At 35.6% G+C, this 16125-nt stretch overlaps 1 protein-coding gene across 1 annotated transcript in view; it reads right to left on the bottom strand.

Moving 5' to 3' along the window:
* C4BPA (complement component 4 binding protein alpha) overlaps positions 1-11398 on the bottom strand; it is a 40833-nt gene extending 29435 nt beyond the window's left edge. Inside the window, exon 1 of the mRNA XM_031937273.1 lies at positions 11178-11398. The gene's annotated coding sequence lies outside the window, so the exon portion shown is untranslated. The remainder of the gene's footprint in view (positions 1-11177) is intronic.
* Positions 11399-16125: the final 4727 nt, after the last annotated feature.

Raw genomic sequence — 16125 nt, 5'->3', positions numbered from 1 at the left:
CACAATGTTCTAAGTAGTATCTGTTACTTAAGGGATAAATATTTCATTAAACTTAGATTTCCTATTTATCCCCTATTAGATAATGAGGGTGGCATCAGGACCAGACATATAGGAAACTCCTGGATGAATCAAACTCACAATCAAAGCATGTCTGCAACTTATACTCTTAGTGAGTTGCCCTGAGTTCTGAAAATTTAAATGAATTGCCTGGAGTCACACAGCTCATATGTGTCAGAGCAGGCCTTGGACCCAGGTCTTCTTGAGTCTAAGCCCAGGTCTCTATCAACAACACCATGCTGTCTTTCCTGATAGCAATGACAAACTGACATTCTTCTAGAATTTGATTGGGGAATAGGGTGGTTTCAAAATGCTCACATTATCTCACTTGATTTTCACAACAACTCTGGGAGTTGTTGCCTTTATTATTTCCTCTCATCATACAGATGAGATAACAGATAAAATTATTCACCAAAGGACATAGAACTAAAACCCATGCTCAAGTATTCTGACTCTAAGTCTACAAACTAACTAATGGAGCTAGATTTTAGGAAAATGGTTTATAAATATTAAAATGTTTTACAAATGTGAGCTGTCATCATTGACCTATTCATCATTTCCTATACAATTTTATGCCTATTTTCTATTCAACTTTATACTTAACTACTCTTCAGTTAAGACAGTCTCTTCATTCTTCCTGCCAAAGTTTCATGCACACTTCCATCTCAGTGCCTCTACCTATACTGTACTCTTGCTTCCTTTCTAAATCCTACATATCTGCAAGCAGAAATTGAAATATTTTGAAATGATTGCTATTACATTTCCATGGAACCAGCTATATTGCTTCAAGACCTATAAGCTAACATGTCAAAGAAAAATGGAAAAAACCCATATGTATTTAAAAAAATATGGATAGCAGCTCTTTTGTCATAGTTAAAAGTAGGAAACTACTTTTAGGAATTTAGGAATGGTCAAAAAACTGTGGCATGTGAATGTAATTACTATTTTTATCCCATAATGGGATATCATTTCAAAAAAACAGAGATGATTTGTATGAATTGATGCATAGTAATGTGAGCAAAACCAGGAAAATCTTTATGTAATAACATTGCAAAGTAAAACAACTTTATAAGACTTAAGATAATTCAATGCAATGACCAACCACAACACCAAGTAGATAAGGAAACACATCAACTATTCCTGATGGAGTATATTCAAGATACAGAATATGATACACATTTTGGATCTGGCCAATGTGATAATTTTTGTTGCTCGATTATGAATATTTTACAGAATGGCTCTGTTTTTCTGTTTGTCTTGATGAGTTTGGGGCTTGAGAAAGAAAAAAGGGAAAGAGATTGGAGAATCAAAGAAAAAAAAAAAGAATAAAGTCATTAAGGAATTTCTTTTGAAATGAACAGAAAAAAGAAATTCCAGAAAGAATTACTGAAAAGCAGGACAGCTTAGAAACTTACTTGCTGAATTTGTTATATTTGTGTTTAAAAAGAAAATTAGGTTTCTTGCCGAGATACCCATTTAGGTGTAGGTCACCCAGCTCTTGTGTTCCTATTTTAACAAAACCTGAAAATTATACTAGACCAAAGAATGATCAAGAAATCCAATGAGAAAAAAATAACAAATGACTTCTAACCCAAAGCTGATTAAAAAATCAACCAGAAACTAGAGGATAATAGAAAAGAAGGCCCTCCAACAAAACCAGCACCAGCATAAGATAGTTTTTCAGCATAACCAGAATGGAAAAAGAATCAGCCTGGAATTAAGCAGTCCTTGGTCCAAGTCCCGACTCTAATTCTAAGACCACCAGACTGGATATTTAACTATAGGCAAATTGTCCCAGGTTACTCTCAGACTTATAAGTTATTAAGCAAATGTTGTTCTGCATTAGGAGGGGGAGTTTTTTTTTTGTGGGGGGGTTCCCTATACCAAGGTTTACTCCAAAACAATCTAAAACATAGGTAAAACTAATTGTATCCGTTTCTTGTGGTCTTCCTCCAAAGATTGGAAGTTCAGTAGATGGTTCTTTGACATTGTACTAAATCACTTGATGGTTACAATTAGAATTTGGATGTGTTGCAGAAAGTAGTAGTACAAGGGGAGGGGAGTGGGCCATTGTTCTGCAAGTCTCCAATCCTAACTCTTAGCTCTGAGCAGCACAGGATATTTGTAGTGCTATTCTCCAAGATCAGCTCCAATTCCCACGTCATCCATGAAGTATTTTCTGAGACCTTATCTGGAAAAGGAGAGTCTAAAGGGATATAATAGCTACCTTAAATTATTTTTTAAAAAATGTTATACATGTATTGGATTGCTTGCCATTTAGAGGAAGGGGTAGGAGAAGGCAGCGAATATTTGAAATACAAGGTTTTGCAGTGGTTAATGTTGAAAAATTATCCATGCATATGCTTTGAAAATTAAAAAGCTTTAATATAAATATTTTTAAAATATTTTAAACAGGAAAAAAACATTTAAAAATTTACTAGATATCTTCTAAAAAAAAATGTTATGTAGAAATGACCTGATAAGTGGTGAGGTGGATAGAGTGTTAGGTCTGGAGTCAAGAAGACTCATTTTCCTAAGTTCAAATCCAGCCTTAGACACTTAATAGTTAATTGACTCTGGACAAGTCACTTAGCCCTGTTTGCTCCAGTTTCCTCATCTATAAAATGAACTAAAAAGGGAAATGGCAAGCCACTTTAGGATCTTTGCCAAGAAAACCCCAAATAGGATCATGAAAAGTAGGACATGACTGAAAACAACTGAACGACGCTAGATTTATCCTATGGGGCTCCACTGAACATAACCATGCAGGGAACCTTGACCTTGGAGTCAGATCTGTCCAGACCTTTTCCTTGGATATCTTTGCCCCTGCTTGTGCTTACAACCTGAAATTGGGACTATAAAGGCAAAACTGAGATAGATTGTCATCCCACCCAATCTCCTAAAATAGCTCCAACAGGAGAATTGACCAAGTTTCAACCAAATTGACCTTCTGTCATCAACCATGCTAATCTAATGTGATGGATAAAGTAATTGTTCACATGGTAAGACTTGATAATCACTGGCAAAAGCTTCCCATTAGTCCATCACCCAACTAGCAATCATTTATTATCTATTATTCTGTGACTGGCATCAGTTCTCAACTCTGGGAATATAAAGAAAGCAAAAATGGTCCATTCCCTCAAGGATCTTATGAATGAATGGGGGAAATAACATACAAATAGGCATAAACAAGATATTTGTTGTTGTTTTCCTTCCTTCTCAAAAGAGACATCAGAGAGGTGATGCCTTTACATGTAAATAAACTGGATTTAAATAAGGGAGGGCTATATAAAGTCACCAACCTCACTTTCTCCTCCAAAACCATCTGGATCCAGTGGCAAGATATAGTCCAGAATGACTAAAGATGGTCTTGGAAGCAATGGGAGACCTTGACCTTTTTAAGCTAGTCTTTAATCATCTCAGTTTGGCTCAAGCAATAACCAATCAGTGATAAAGTTTAGTGACATGTGGCACAAAGAATGGGCTCTTTTACCTAATCAAAAAGCAACAAACAAACCACCAAAATATGAGGGGGAGGCCCTCAGAATTTCTAACCAAAATAGAAACAATTTTCATTTTCATTCACTCCAAGCCAAATCAGGGCCCAAACAATGAGAAAGTGGGACTGGGCCTGGAACCTATTGTTGGCCAATCAATGATAGTTAAAGTGATTTGGGTTTAGGGATTGGTCCTAACTTATAACACATAGTAGGCATTTAATAATAAATGCTTTTTGACTTGACTTGGTTTGGCAGGTTAAACATAAAGAAATAACAGAGCTTTTCAATATAGCATTTGAAGGAATACTTTTCAAAATACTCTAAAGTTAATAAAAGAAGAACATTTAAATACAAAAAGAGAGGAATCAAAAAAAAGAATCAATGGAAGTTCTAAGTGATCATTTGACAAAGGGAGTACTTAGGAATGAAAAGGAAAAGGCCACTAGAGGAATTCTCAAAATCATCCTTAGCAAAATTCCAGTTTCACAATAATTACTTGAAATGTATACATTGGATTTATTCATTCAAATGATTCAGTAAAATAATAGTCATTTAAACTAAATTGAAAAAAAATTAACTAAAAAAAATGGGGACAGACTAAGATCTACCTAGAAGTCCTAAAAGAATTCAAGGATAAAATGAGAAAACTGTTGCCCCAAATGTTTAACCTGATTTTAAAGATGGCCACCATATCAGATACCTGGCAAATTGGAATGTGACCTCTAGATAGAAAAAATTGCTCCAAAAGGAATGAACGTTAATATAAATCAGTGAGGCTGGCCTTCTTTTCAAGTAAACTTCTATAAATCATGAGCAAACCAGCAGACCATCAAACAATGAAACAAAAATAATGAGTATGATTTCTCATCTTGACTAATTTACTAATTTCTTTATAGTGTCAGATTATCAAAGGGGAACCAGTAGAATTCTGTCAGATTCTTCAAGCAATATGAAATCTGAAAGATTCCAAAAAGCTACATAGCTTAGGTTGATAATCTAAGGATGGGGATACAAAATCAGGCAGTAAGTCTGAGGGGAAAAGAAATCGGGAGACAACATGTGGGCAAAGATAAATCCAAGCATTTCAATGTCAATCTAGGTGGAGTGGAGCAAAGGTTCAAGCAGATCGTCATAAGAAAATCTAACATTAAGTACCAGTTGCTCTGCACATCCTGGAAACATTGGACACAAAAGAGTGAGCATTGGAAGGTTGAAAAACAAAAGACAGAAACCTAGACACTAGATGACTAAGTTACCAAATCACTAATAATATTTAATGAGATCTGGTTTGAACTACAGTAGCCAGGGAATGATGGAGGTAGGAGCTGATATCAAAATATGACTATAGGATTAAATTTCTGAAATTGGGAGATAATTTAGAGGTCATCTAGTCTTACTCTATCATTTTACAAATAAACAAAGTGAGTGACTTTTCCAATATCACATAGGCAGTGAACATCTGAGGTAAACCTGGAACCCAGGTCTTCTGGACTCAGTATTTTTTTCACTTTATTAAGATAGCCTAGCTCTTATATTTATCATTGATTTTCTCCAATAAAATAGTATTCTACTGCCTAACAAAGGCATTGGATTGATGTTGCTTTCCCATTGTCTCTTCTAGGATCTTAAAAATTCTAGCAAGTTTTATGAAGATCTTGAAGGTTAAGATGGGCTCAGCAAAAGATTAACAGCATAGTCTTGAAAGTCAGTGGACATGAGTGGCAATCCTCTTCTGAAGGTTTCTTGCTTGTGTGAATTTGGAAATATCACAGAATTTTGATTTTGGTTTTGATTTTCTAATCTACAAAAGGAAGGTATTGGATAAAATGATTTCTGAGGTCCTTTTTAGTTGTAGAATACTGATCCAATGACTGTCACTATAAGACCAAAGTGAAGAGGGGATAATTCTAGGAATGGGAGACAGAGACAGCCTGTGCAAAGAAGGAGATGCACCATTGAATGTATGGGGATAGTTAGTATAGCAGTTTGGCTTCTTGATAAAAGCAAAGCCTAATGTTTCTAAGTTTGGGGGTTCCCAGAGCTCATAGGCCAGATTGTCAGCACAGATCAGCAAGTGAGAAAGAAAAATTCATTACTCAGCCCCTCCAGTTTCTTGAACACTAGAATTGAAAACTCTCAAGGAAAAAGACTGGATATTTACATTTCACTGTAAATGACTAATAGTATTTTTTAAAGGAAGCTAGATTCTCCCAATAATTTTTAGTGATTTATGACTTTAGTGAAATAAAAGTCTGCAAAATAAAAAATAAACTGGAGAAAAATTGTAAATTTTAAAGCTAACACACAGGAGTCCTTAAACTTTTTAAATAGGGGTCCAGTTCACTGTCGCTCAGACTGTTGGAGGGCTGGAATATAGTAAAAACAAAAACTTTGTTTTGTGGGCCTTTAAATAAAGAAACTTCATAGCCCTGGGTGAGGGGGATAAACGTCCTCAGCTGCAGCATCTAGCCGGCAAGACGTAGTTTGAGGACCCCTGCACGGACTAAAAAATTGATCTTTGTAATTGAATGACAAAACCATCCCCATTCATGTAGATGATGAAATGACTTCTTTCACACAATATTCAAATACAGTGAATTATCATTATTAAGCCACTGAGAAAAAAATAGGTATACATTGTTTTCCAATTAAGTCATAAATCTTTTAACCTTTTGTTGTTGTTCAGTCATAACCTTAATAGAGTTTTCCTGGCAAAAATACTGGCATTGTTTATCCTTTCCTTCTTAGCCTAGGATCTATGAATTTATTTCCTTAAATTATTGAGATCTGTATTTCAACATAATTGATTCTCTTTATAAAAAAATCTTTCATTTTTTATTTTATGCATTTGAAAACATTTTAAAAAGTGGTCCAGAAAGGATTCTGGGAAGAGATGGAATAGATCAGAAAATTCCAAGCTCTTTTGATCTCCTTCACAAACAATATAGTGCCTCAGGGTGAAGATAGAGTGGTAAAAATAAACAAAACTTGGGGCAGAACAGTAGTCCTGCTGGAACAACTGAACAAGATCTACAAGAAAAATCCCAGGATGAAGGTTTGGCCAAGTGAAATGTAAACATCTCCAGGCTACTTTCTCCAGAAACAGCAAGTTGTGAGCCCTGAAGCACCCTGCCCCCGTCACAGGAATATTCTTTAAGAAATATGGGGAGATGAGAATCTGGGGAAGATTGAGCAAATCTCTGCTAATAAAGGAAGCCAGCTGGGCTACTGGAGGAACCAGTACATGCTGGGTTAGTGCAGAGGCAGTGGTTCAGAGATGTTACTGGCTGTGGGCACTAGGAAGAAGAGGTTTCAGTTCCAGGCTAGAGAGGAGAAATGAAAGAGGACCTGGGATCAGAAGTACCATCCTCTACATCTCAGAACAAGTGTTAAATACAATTATAAGCTTCTATTAAAAAATAAAAAAAGAATGAACAGGTAAAGGAGAAAAAACCCAACCATAGAACATTACTATGGGAGTAGAGAAGACCCCATTCATCTTCAGAGAAGCATATTGAAGCAAAAAGATAATTTTCCCCTACTCCAAAGAGTAACATTAAATGGTAACCTGCCCCAAAAGAATTCATAGAAGAATTCAAGAAAGACTTTAAAAATTAAATGAGAGATATGGGGGAATTTTTTTAAAAGAACAATCCAAGAAAAACAAATGAAAACCAGAAACTGGAGATAAAGAATCTTAAGAAAATGAGTACTTGAAAATAGAATTGGGCAAGGGATAGCCAGCCAAGAAATAATAAAAAAATATATATGTATATATATATAAAGAAAGAAAAAATAGAAAAGAATGTTAAATATCTTGTTAGAAAACCAATTGATCTGGAGAACAAATCAAAAAGACAAAGCATAAGGATAACCAAATGACCTGAAAGCTATCATCAAAAAAAAGAATCTTGGTACAATAATACAAGAAATAATTAAATAAAATTTTTCTGAAGTGTTTGAACAAAAGGAAAAAATAAAAATTGAAAAAACCCACCTATATCACTTGAAAGAGATCATATGAGGAAAACCTGTAGGTAATAATATTCTTGTAATATTATAGCCAAATCCCAGAAACCCCAGGTCAAGGAGAAAATATTATGAGCAACAAGAAAAAACCAATTCCAATATGGCAGAGCCATAATTAGAATCATACAAGACCTTAAAAGGCCACATTAAAAGATCACAAGTCTTGGAACACTATATATCAAAAAGCAAAAGAACTGCTGTTACAGCTAAAATGCCCAACAAAATTAAGCATAATTCTGAATGGAAAAAAAAACCTTCAGTGAACTGCTAGACTTTCAGAATTTTGTTGCAAAAAGACTTGAACTTAATAGAAAGTTGACATATAGGATCCAAGGGAAATATAAGGTAAGTATCAAAGGTTAATTACAAAGAACCCAACAAGGACAATCTGTTTGTTTTTAACCCATGGAAATGTAAACTGGATGTCTAAGAATATCATTAATACTTGAAAAGTTTGGGAGAAAGATTGGGATAAAGCTATGTATAATGTGATTCTAAAAAAAACAAAACTGTAGGATAAGGTTAAAAGAGTAATTATCTTATACAAATGAGGTGCAAGAGGAAGAATTAACACAGAAGAATTGGACAGAGGAGAAAGGCTGGTAGTTCTGGAATCCTACTCTCATCAGGAATGGGTGAAAAAGGGAATAATACATACATGCATGCATGCATACATATATATATATATATATATGTATTAAATAATCTTCTAAATTCAGGAAAATAAGAAGATGTAGAGATAGGGGGTGAAAGGAGAGAATATATAAATGAATAAAAACACAAGTAGGTACAAAATATTTACAGAGTAGATGGAAGATAACCTTGAAGAGGAAGGATTTCTGGGAAGATTGGGAATGGTCTCCCATAGAAGGTAGTGTTTGATCCGAGTCCTGAAGAGTTGGAGATGAGAAGAGAGGACATAATGGATGCCAGCAAGTCCAAAGTAACAATGAAAGGAGATGAAGAAGAGCACTGTGTGAGAAATAGGTAGGAAACTATTAAGACTAAACTGAAACATATAGAGGGAAGTAATAAGAGCATAGATTCAGCTGTGAAAGGGACCTCAATATCCATCAAGTCTAGCTTTTTTATTTTATAGGTGAGAAAAACGAGCACAATTCACTGGCTTAATGTTGGAATCTTTACAAACTGATAAGCCATTAGAGTTGATAGAGACAACAATTATCTAATTTAGCATGGTTCAATATGATTGATTTGATCTTAGAAGGAGATATTTTGGGCCAGAACTTGAAACAAGGTACTAAGTACAAGTGATAGAAACGATGCTTGTGTTCACATCTTTAGAGAGCTCATAGAAGCAAGAAATATTTAAGTACTCATTGGAGTTCACATGTTTGGGAGATTTTAGGGTTTAGAAAAAGATATCAGAATTCACACCTCTCTTGAAGTTCTTGGGGCCAGAGAGCACTCTGGGAGATAACCCATAATCCCTTTCTCTCAGAGGAGAAGTTAACCTTTGGGAGATCATATATAGAGAGGAAGCTGTTAGAGCTTCAAGAATTTCTCCGGAACATTGACTGGGGTCGGAGAGGAGCACTCTGGGAGGAAGCCCACAAGCCCTCTCTCGGAGGCAAGAGAGATTCATTGCATCTTCCACCTTGGTGCTGGCTGCAGTCTGAAGGACAAACCTTTGGGTTGGAGCTCTTGGAACCAAGCAGAGAGATAGGCCTGAGCTAACCAGGCTATATTGAAGGACACAATAAAAGATCTGAACTTTTATCAGCTGGCTGCGACTTTGGGTGACTGTAACTGAAACTAAAGCTGCCTCCAGAAAACCTCCCCAAGAAACCCTCTCCCCCAGAAAGAACTATTATTATTTTAAAGAACAAAAACACCAACATTTAAGGTCTCATATAGTAAGTGGGAAAACTGGGATTAGAACCTAGAGACTTTTCCCCAACAAATTTCCACTCTAACATTCCTTCTTTCACTCTAATGTTCACCAATTCCTTCAGTCACCCAAAGCATAAAACTTTGGAATAACTCTTGAATCATTTCTGTCATTCACCTTCAATATCTGTCCATTCTTCCTTTGCAAATATGTTCTTAGATCTATCCCTTCCTCTCATTTCCCACTCAGAATAACCTTTGCCAAACTACCAATGCTTGACATTTAGATGAGTACAACAACCTAACTAGCTTTACCAACTCTAGTCATCTTTCTTTTTTGGTCCTTCCAGCATACTTTCGCTTCATTTATCTTCCTAAAATACTGTTTTCATTTTGTTACTCCTCAGGTTCAGAAATCTTTCATGGTTCCCCAAATGCCAGGACATGATGTCTAAATCCATCTACCTGGGTTTAACAATATGATTCCATAACTTAATTTTATTCTTACTTAGAATCAAATTTCTCCTTACTCTCCAACATCTATCCTTAGCCCCAGTTGTATTCTTCAAGATCCCCCAAGGAAATGTGATGTAGCAAAAAGAGCTTTGGAGTTGAAATCAGTGGACCAAGGTTCTACTTTCCGTTCTGTCAATAAATTATCTTGATTAGTCATTTCCTACATGAACCTTTTCCTGACTACTCTAGACTTCAATGAACCCTCCTTTCCCTGAAATCTTAGAATATTATGCTAGCTTATATTTACATTATGCCTTAAGGGTACAACAAATATTTCCCTTTCATCAACACTGCAGTACAAGCATTTATAGAGAAGACAGATTTAAAGAGGTTAAATGATTTCCCTCTCTAATGTGTCAGATTTAGAATTTGAACCTAATTCTCTCCTGAATCAATTCTCTTTCCACTGCTTTCACTCAGTACCTTACCTTACCTTTTGACAGAGAGTGATAGACTCAGGATGTAGCTTGAGATTTATTTTTGAATATAGACAATGAATTTGTTTTGCTTGGTAATGTACATTTATTATAAGACTTTTGTTTTTTTTTTTCCTGGAGAAAATAGAGGAATGTGGGAAGAAGCGTAAATAGATACATGTTAATAGGAAAAAATTAATTTTTAAAAGAAAAATCCAAATAATTGTTTCAATAAACAAGCAAATAAATGCTTATTGATTGATTATGACATGCTTCTTACAGGGCTGACAAGGTTCTTGGAGCTCATTAATTCCTTGTTGATTGATTTCAGATTATGTAACTAGCACAGTTTTTGGAATTATCTTTTTTGAGGTAATTACCAGCATGAGAGTACTGATACTCTCTTACTCTTATAGCAAATATAGCAAGATCCAATGGTATGGTCTGATAGGGAAAGTATGAACAAAAGGCAGGTGAGGTCATCAAAGCAAAACTTCTCCAATTCTACATTTTTGCATGTTAGCACTCTGAGAGGTAGTCTGATTTTCTACTTTCTTATATATCCCAGTGGAGACATTGGAAACTTGTTTATCTTTGGGGTTTCAGCTCCTATCTGTATAAAATAGCAGAAAAATCCACCAAAAAACCTCCTATTTCAACAGCACTTCCCGGACTCCTGCTGGCAACTTAACTTCTGCTACTATGATCTGCTCCTCTCACCTCCCCAAACCATTCTGTCTTCATCTCTTCCAAAACACCTTTAGGTTTTGGAACCTAGTAATAGGTTCCAACATAATAAACCACTAACCTGCAGTTAGCCAGCTGAGAATCAGGAGACCTGGAGCAAGAGGTTATAGTTGTTCATGTAGAGAGAAGTTTCTGTGATCTTTTACAGTCCCTAACTCTATGGAGTGGAGTTTATGGGAATATCTACTAGTTGATATATTATTCCTCCACGGCTGAGATCCAGGAAAGTAGAAAGAGGATGTATAAGTGCATGGGTGGGAAAGCAAGGACTGAGTTGAAGGGAGTATGAGGTGTTCAAGCATCATTATTTCATAAATGATTAACAGCAGAAACAAAAAAATGATTAACTGCAGAAACAAAGAAGCAACATTTGCTAACTCTCCTTCTTCTTGAGCCAGCCAGCATCTTTGATAACAGATGTTGCAATCATTGGTTTTTCTCCTCTGCCAAGCCTTTCCCAAAAGTGAATAAATAGTTTGCCAACTCTTCCTCCAACTTTATTATACACAGTGGGTTATGCAAAATGCAATCCAATGGTCATGGGGACCTTAGATCCACCAGCATTTGAGCTGGTTCAACAAAGCTAGACATACAAATTTCCATGATAGCAGCTCACTGCTGCTCCCTCTCTGATCCCTCTTTCCATCTATCCACATCCTTTAGGGTAAATGCCCTGTTGTCCATAAAAGATGATCTAACATTAATCACTGCTCAAAAGACTGAAATAAATAATACATGGTCACTTCATACTTGGTTTGAAAGAAACTGTGAACGCTTGTCTATTCTTACCTTTTTCTGTTAGGTACTGATATCTTTAAGTTAAGGTATTCTGTAATAAGGGATACAGTGTGGTGTAATAGAAAAAACCCCAATTTTAAAGTCACAATAATAAGTATAGCCATTTGTAAAACATTTTAAGATTTACATATGTCATCTCATTTGTTTCTAAAAAAACAACTCTGTAAGATAGCTACTATTATAATATCCATTTTACAAGTGAAAAAAGTAAGACTGAATTGGTCTACCTCCCATCTGGGGAAGGGATGAGGGAAGGAGGGGAAAAATTGGAACAAAAGGTTTTGCAATTGTCAATGCTAAAAAATTACTATGCATATATCTTGTAAATAAAAAGCTATAATAATTTTTAAAAAAGAAAAAAAAGTAAGACTGCAATTCATTGATTTGTCTAAGATCACACAACTAGATTAAGGCAGCTTTCCTTGATTTCAAATTGAATACTTCATCCACTGTGTCACTCATTTACCTCAGGAAGTTCCATATTTGAATCCTAACCCTGATACTTTTTGTATGATTTGGTACAGGTCACTTCCTTTCCTGCTTTATAAAAACTAGATGGACTAATCCTTCCAGCTCTACTTCCTATGACCTTTTAGTGAAATGCACCTTTCTCTAGCAGCCTTCTTCTTTCTATTAGTGGAGCCACCATTGTCTCAAGTGCTAATAACCATAGTCAACTTTTGTTTCCTTATTTACTATGTCCATTCACTGTTCATTCTTCTTTCAGAATATCTCTAATATCAATTTTTGGGGTCATCATCCTTGTCTCCACACCAGCAGGCTCTCAATACTTGCAAATAATTTTTTCCTAATTTTCCTGCCACTAGCCCCTTCACTCCTTAATTTATCCTGTAACACTTGCATTATGAATTAATTGACCAATCAATTTGCTCCTTTTACATATACTTGTTATCCAAACAACTTGCTCCTTTTACAGGTCTGTGTTATCAACATGGATAAAAATGTAGAAATGTAGATCTCAACCCATCCTTGTCTATGTGACTTGGCCATATCTTTCCATAAGTTCTGCATAAAGCCTCAACTTTACAGGGTACTTTTTGTAGATCCTTTGATATTGGATGAATATCTTTGGATCATTGGAGTTGTTCACTGATCATCCTTTGCTCTTGCTACATGACCAGTTTGCCTTCTTTTCCCATTATACAGCTCTCTATTTTCTGCATACCATTGAGCTAATATATAGACTCTCTTGGTCTCAGTGCGGTGTCACAGCAGCTAAGAACAAGTACCAACTCTGTTATTCATCATTGCCTATGTGATTACGTACAAGTTCTGGATTTGTTTTCTTAACTGAAAAATGAAAGAGTTGGACTGGATAATTTTTAAAGTCCCTTCTAGTTCTAAATCTACAATTCTATGATCCACAAGTCAGGTCAAACATGTTAGGAAGTTGACATGAGATTTTATTGCTATAGGAAACTCCCAGATAAATGGGAGTGCACCAATGTAAATTGGTACATTCTTTGCAAATTAAGTTTCCTAAAATACTGAAAGTTTAAGTAACTTGATAGGGATAATACTGTAAGTATATGTCAGAGATGGGACTTGAATCTTGATCTTTCTATCTTCAGGGCTTTCATTCTGTCCTTTCCATAGCACTGCTTCTTGTGAAAGATGAAAGAAAAAGCCAATGTTTGAGATTTTTGTATGACCTTGACCAAGTCACTTAGGGTCAGGATTTAAATACCAAAAAAACTCAAACTTTAAGGAACCTGAAGACTCATATCAACTGTTTCAGAGTCAAATAAATATAGTCAAGGGAAAAGTCTACAAAATGACTACTTTAATATCAACATACAGATAAAAGGCATGGTTTGTCTTTCTTTCTCTAGCTCATTTTAGAAATAAAAAACTGAGACAAACAGGGTTTGTATGTAGAGATAACAGATTCCAGGAGAGTTCTGGGACTCAACTTGCTAGAATGAGAAAGGTCCAGATAATTCTTGGACAACGTATTGGAGAGAATTGGATTGTACACATGGCTCTATAGCAAGGGACTTTAGCTATAATGGAGGAGGGGAGGCATGCAAAAGACCCTAGTTCTATCTTCTATTACTGGATGATGTTAATCTAATGAGAAGATTTTTTACCTTGCTAGCAACTCCAAATTCATTTTCCTGTGAAAGGGAGTCAAGCTCAAGTATTTGCCATTTCCTTCCCCAGCTCATTTTACAGATAAGGAAACTGAGGAAAACAAGCTTAAGTGACTTGTCCAAAATCACACAGCTAGTTAGGGTCTGAGGCTGGATTTCAGGTCTTCCGGATTTTCAGGCCTAGTGCTCTCCATTTATCTCCTTCAAATCAAAGCATCTTAATAACCTGGGATAAAAATGGCACTCAGAATGTTAGAGGACTATATCATTCAAGCAATCCTAAATTCTGTTTAACTTCTAATAGAGTTCAAACCATAGGAATTTGGAGGACTACATCATTGGGTAGAGGGACCGGAAGAAGTCGGAGTCAGTGAAAAGGAATTGGATTTTAACTTTTTATAAATTACTGTTGTCCTTTGTGTGTTTTCTGAATTTTCTTTTGGATGAAGTAAATGTTATCTTATCTCACTAAACATCATAATCTTGAATGCTTGCATAGGAAATGAGAACCCTTGACACACATTAATGGAAACCTGGATATAAATTATATTCTAGGATTTTCCAGGGGGAAATTCTAGATGAGAGCAAGTGAGCCCAAGAGATGATTTTTATAACTACTGCCATTGACTTATTTTCCCTGTATAAACCCAACTTGGTCCTGGGTCAGGATTTAAATACAAAAAACCCCCATACTTTAAGGCACCTGAAGACTCATATCAACTGTTTCAGAGTCAAATAAATACAGTCAAGGGAAAAGTCTACAAAATGACTGTCTTAATATCAACATACAGACAGAAGGCATGGTTTGTCTTTCTTTCTCTAGCTCATTTTAGAAATGAAAGAACTGAGACAAACAGGGTTAAGTGACTTGGTCAAGGTCATACAAAACACATTTCCATATTAATCATATTGTGAAAGAAAACCCAGACTTCTCTCTCCCTATGAAAAACTCCTCAAGAAAAATAAAATCAAAAAAGTATGCTTCAATCTTTACAAATTCTGCATCAATTCTTATTTCTAGAGGTGGATAGTATTTTTTGACACCAGTCTTTCATAATTGTCTTGAAACAGAATAGGCAGATGGGACAGTAGAGAAAAAGTACCAGTCCTGGAGTCAGGAGAAGCCAAGTTCAAATTCAGCCTTAGGCACTTGATACTTACTAGCTTGTGTGACTTTAATTTCACACACACAAAACAAAGGAAAGGGAGAAATAAAGAAAGGAAGAAAGAAAGAAAAATAATTGTCTTGGATTATTGTGTTGCCTAGAATAGCTAAATCATTCAAAGTTGATATTACAATATTGCCATTATTGTATACAATGTTCTTTTGGTTCTGCTCAATTCACTTTCATCAGTTGATCTTTCTAGTTTTTTTCTGAAAGCATTTTGATCATTATTTCTTATGGCAAAATTATATCCCACAATTTTTCAGCCATTCCCCAATTGATAGGCCTCCCTTCAATTTCCAATTCTTTGCCACCACAAAAAAAGCTAATACAGATATTTTTATACATATAGGTTCTTTTCCTTTAAAAAAAAATCTCTTTGGGATACAGTGGTGCTGTTGCTGAATCAAATGGTATGCCCAGTTTTATAACCCTTTGGATATAGTCTCCAGAATGGTTAGATCCATTCACAAACAGCTAACTGCTTTAGTGTCCCAATTTTTCTACATCACTTCACGTATTCTTTTTCTTTTTTTTTTTTTGTCACATTAGCCAATATGATAAGTATGAGGTTGTGATGACTGCATATTATAAAATTAGCTGGAGTCAGGAATTCAGGTTAAGGGAAAATCTTTGATCTTTATTCTTTGTGGAAGTGAAGGGGAATGGCGATAGGAATGTGAGCTGCCGCAACACAAACCTGACCAGCAGTCTCTCTGCCTCTCTCTCCGCCCCCTCTCTCCGCCCACCAAAATTGTCCCTACATCATTTTCTATGAGATACATCAGAATTTGCACAAAGAATGGGCAGGGGCCATTCTTTCTCCAATCATATAGTAATAGCGTATGGTCCAATTACTATTTAAGCCTCACATACTTGGGACCTCAGTGCATCAATTTGAGCTTCAGCCCATTACATGAGGTAATATCTC

This window comes from Sarcophilus harrisii, chromosome 4, assembly GCF_902635505.1.
Source record: "Sarcophilus harrisii chromosome 4, mSarHar1.11, whole genome shotgun sequence".
Lineage (NCBI taxonomy): Eukaryota > Metazoa > Chordata > Mammalia > Dasyuromorphia > Dasyuridae > Sarcophilus > Sarcophilus harrisii.
The sequence above is the reverse complement of the archived record's forward strand: the minus strand, read 5'-3'. Positions and strand labels throughout refer to the sequence as shown.